Consider the following 5026-nt stretch of genomic DNA (forward strand, 5'->3'; position numbering starts at 1 on the left):
TCTGGGTAAATGAAAGGGCTGCTTTTCTGGCCCTTTTCTTCACAATTGCTTTATAAACCAGGTGATATCATTGTTTTGTGGGCATCTCAAGATATATAGATATAATTCATATACCAACTAGAGCAGAAAGGATATTATCAACTGTAAATAGACTGTAGAATTTAAGAATTAATAATGTAAACCATAAGGAAATCATGAAGAAGTAAAATGCAAAGAATTAGAGGTAAACATTTATCAGGAAATAATAATGTGATTGTAAAAATTCAAATAATTCAATTAGAGGCCAGAAAGGAGGGGAAGAGAAATGAAAAACAGAGGACATAAGTTGAAAACAAAACAAAAAGCGGTAGCAGAATCAAACACTTGTCGATAATTACATGAAAAATTCCTGAACTAAATACTCTAGGTAAGAGTTAGAAATTGTCCAAAGGGGCAAAAAGGAATAAGACCCAAGCATGTGCTGTCTAAAAGAGATATACCTTCAATAAATAGACAGAGGGTGGAAGCAAATGGATGTAAAAAGATATAGTTTACAAATGGTAAGCATTAGAAGACGAGAATGGCCATATTGATCAGATGAAATAGATTTGGGGAGGAAATGTATTATGAGAGATAAAGAAGGACATTTCATCGCAAGAAAAGGTCAGTTCGTCAGAAAGATGTAACAATTATTAATGCATGTGCCCCATGAGAGAGCTTCAAAATACATGAAGCAATAAGTGACAAAAGTAAATGGCAATATAGATCATTCCACAAGCATAGTTGGAGAATCGAATAGTCTGTATTAGTTATCTACTGCCCCATAACAAATTACCTCAAAACTTATTGGCTTGCAACAACAAATATCTATTTCACAGTGGTAATGCTTCTATAGTGTCAAACTAATTTATAACAGAGTCAACATATTATTGTTACTCATGGTCTCAGGAATAGCACATGGGCATGTGCAAAGCTGTCTAAATAGAACACCAAAGAGGAATAAAAACCTGTGAACTGTACCGAGCTACCCTTTCAGTAGCCAATTCACAAAGTTAGAATTTTGATAGGTTAACTATCTTAGGATACATTTCTAAGTATAACAAAGGAAACGGTGCCGGAAGTCATTGCTCCAGGTATCTAGACTTTCTGTTGCTAAAGAATTGTCCTAGGAATGGGTGCTAAGGGCACCTAGCAATGGAAAAGGAGATGATGAATTCTCATACAGCTCTACTCATTAGAAGTTACAGAATGGCAATACAACCACCACCTGAGCCTCAATTGTTCAGGGAAAATAACACAATTTGAGAACAAAAACTCTCACTCACCGTTAATGGGTTCTCTGTAGCAGAGCTTCTCCACCTGTGACTATCTGCGGTGGGCGCCAGGTAATTTTTATGGGGGAGAAAGGGCACAGACTGTCCTGTGCATTGTGAGAAGTTTAACAACATCCATGGGCTCTACCCACTACATGCCAGTAGCTACCAGAGCCCCAATTGGGAGAACCAAGTGTTTCCAGACATTGTTGAATGTCCACTGCGGGGAAGGGGTGAAAATAAACAGCCTTTGAGAATCACTTCCCTAGAGTACGTTCCAAACTGACAGGTGCATCCTTTACTGGGTATTGACATCAATTTGGGGAGCTACGAATCAGCATTTTTTAATAAAATCAAGTTGAATAGAAAATATCACAGTGCTTAGACTGTAGTACATAACATCATGTGTGAAATGTGTTGCTATGGAAAACCTATTTCTTTCTCCTCAACCTTCATCTCTTTTTACAAAAATACAAATATGTTTTTATGTCTAAGTAATATGATGTGCATGAGTTGTTTCTTTTTAGTCTTCAGAAAAAGAGTTTTATGTTTGGTTTGAAATCTCTGAAGGATTGCGGAAACTCTTAGATGTTAGATAAGGCATCAAAACCCAGATTGACTCAGACTGGTTTTCTCTAGTTATATGGCTTAAAGGATTCCTCCAGGCTCCTGTCGTTAGGCTGTTCTCGCTCCTCCCCTACCACTCCCTTCTCTTCCTGATGATGCTCCTGAATTCCTCTATAGAGTTTCAATAGAAACTTTCTGTGCCTTGCTGCCAAAACCAAAAAACAAAAAACAAAACAAAAAAAAAACCGTTTGAAAGCAGCTGTGGCCCAAGAACAGCTGAGAGCACTCAACCAGAATGGCTGCTTTCAGGTCAAAGATTTTATCCCAGCTAATCTAATAGTCTGTGATCCAAGCTTGACCAGAGCCCACTGTGCCCTCCATAAATATGCTCACACTTTCCTGTCACTGTGCCTTTTATCCTACAGATCCTCTTGAACTCATGTTTATTGATATGAACCATCTTTCAAGATCTCTCCAAGTCGTCTGTGATGTAATACCTCACATTCCAGTACAAAACAAGTCCTCCCTTCTCTGAACATCTTTAGTACTTTTTTGTTCATACTGTAGAAGCCATTTTAAACCATAAGATTGGCAACCATGCTTTGGCATTTACTATTTCCAAAAAAAAAAAAATTAGTGAAAGACGTGACATATCTTAAACATTTTGTTGAAAAATAAATAATACAAATATACATTAATGGACAAGCTTTTTACGTAGACATCATCGCTTTTTCCTTGAGAACATGTCTGTACAGTCAGTGGCTCTTTCAACCCATTTCTTTAAAATAAAGAGAAAACAAAGACTCTTGTAAATAAATCTAAGTGCAGAATTCTTTAGATTTTTCTCACTCTGTGGCTGCTCTCCTCCGACTCAACAAAATTTTTAAAGCAACTAAACTTTATTCAGTCTGAAGCATTTGACTTAGTTTTCATAAACTGACTCTTGCTAAGTATACGAGTGGAGAAGAAGTATGTGGGTGTCCCTGAGCATCCTGGCTATGGACGTTCAGTCAGTAGGTAGAGGGGATTAGGGCGTGAAAAGGACGAGCGTTTGTAGCAATTACCATCCTCATCTTTTCTAGACTCTTATTTTAGGAGAAGTATCTGGAGAAGGAGCCCGGTAAGCGGTTGCCTACGCTTGAGATCTATCTCCCAAAGTAGCGCCTTATCAACACTTTTAAAGGTAGTAACTGCATATCGACCCCAAAATTGCTTAGATCGGTGCTTCTCAAAGCAACTGTTGTAACTTAAAAAATTGCAAAACAATTGCAGACTGATAACTTGTAGAATGCAGTAAAGAGTGATGACTAGAATAAATGGAAAGGAAGGAGACTTAAAATACAGGCCCTATCTTTTAAATTATTATATTCAACATGCATAAATTACTCTATTAACTTGTTATACAAGTTTCTAACTGTCTTCTCTCAATTGCCTGAAGCTGATATCAGTTCAGGGACAGGTGTTGGTCAAAGGACCTCACATGAAGTAGCCTTAGAATATAATGACAAGACGTTGGAGGAACTGTGAATTATGTCATTGAAAGATTGGTAGCGAGACCCTGAGAAGGGCCAAAAGGGGTCTTTTTATGTCCCCACGCACCCAGCAATCAACACAGGCAGGCTCTTGCTTATTCCCACACCCCTCTAGGAAGCTGGCAAGTTCTAGCGGTCAAGGGAGTGGAGACAGATGCCTTAGACATGGCCTGAGGCAACATTGACGTTCACGTCAGAGCGTCCTTAAAATCCCACTGCCAACCTCTTCTTCATCACCAACTTCAGAAATTGCTCTATTACACCTGACATACATTAAAAATTACTTCTTTGACATTTGTCACTGTATGAAAGAAGCCAGAAGAATTGACAAAACTAAGCCATGTTTTTTTTTATAAAAAACTTTCATCTTGAAATTAACATGTATTTACTCTTTGGGCAAAAATGCAAAATTTTAAGCACCTTTAAACCCTCTTTCTTAAAACTCTGTTTTATCCCAGGTGGCACAATTGCACAAGTTGGTTTCTTTTTTTTCTTTTTTTTTTTTTAAGATTCACAGAGAGTGAAGGCAATGAACTCTCTGTCTAGAAATGAGGGGACATTTGCCTAAGAAGCAGTAAGTTCCCAGATAGTTTCTAAATTTGAACATGTGTGGTATTAGAGAGAGCCAGGTACACAATTATTTTATCTACACTAAATACTTTCAGTAAACATATTAAATATGTAGTCAATGTAAACAGATCTACAGAATTTCATGGTTACAATATTCCACCATGCTCCAGGGCTTGTAAAGATAATTATTAGGAATTTTCTTCATCATTTAGAGTTTTACTAACAGTTTATGGTCTTTCCTGATAACGTACTTTCAGCACTTATGGAAAAAAAGAATTAAGTTAAATCACTGGCATTACAATTATTTCTTTTCTTCAAAATTGTGTAAGCTCCAAGAAGGTAAGGACTGTGTTTTTCTGGTCCGTCACTGTCTCCCTGAAACCTGTCCCAGTTCTTTACACATGACAGGTGTTCCATAAGTGCTTCTTGAATGAACAATGACATTCAATTTTAATGGCATAACTGTAATTGTTTGTATTCAGAAGATAAGTTCTTAAAAGCAGGGTCTGTGGGTATCAGGGTCTGTAGAGTAAATTTATGCAAGTATCAGCAGTCAATATCACTTGTAGACAGAGGTGTGCTTTTATTTTATTTTATTATTATTTTTTATCCTCACCCGAGGACATGTTTCAATGCCTTTAGTGAAAGAGGAGGGAAAGAAAGAAGGGAGGGAGAGAAACATCGATGTCAGAGAAAAAGCACTGATCTACACACCTGGACCGGGGCCAGAACGTGCACAGAACAGGGACTCATCCCACAATGTAGACATTCCATGACCGGGAATCGAACCCAGCCTTTTGGTTATGGGATGGTGCTCCTAACTAACTGAGCGACACTGGCCACTGCTGGTATGCTTTTAAATACAACCCTGGCTGGTGTGGCTCAGGGGATTGAGCGCCGGCCTGCAACCCCGAGTCGTGGGTCCATTCCCAGTCAGGGCACGTGCCTGAGGTATGGGCCAGGACCCCAGAAGTGGGTGCGTGAGAGGCAACCACACAGGGATGTGTCTCTCCCTCTCTTTCTCCCTCCCTTTCCCTCTGTCTAAAAATAAATAAAATATTTTTT

The sequence above is a fragment of the Pteronotus mesoamericanus genome, unplaced genomic scaffold (assembly GCF_021234165.1).
Source record: "Pteronotus mesoamericanus isolate MK-2021 breed Mesoamerican mustached bat unplaced genomic scaffold, CSHL_Meso_final contig_177, whole genome shotgun sequence".
Taxonomy (NCBI): domain Eukaryota; kingdom Metazoa; phylum Chordata; class Mammalia; order Chiroptera; family Mormoopidae; genus Pteronotus; species Pteronotus mesoamericanus.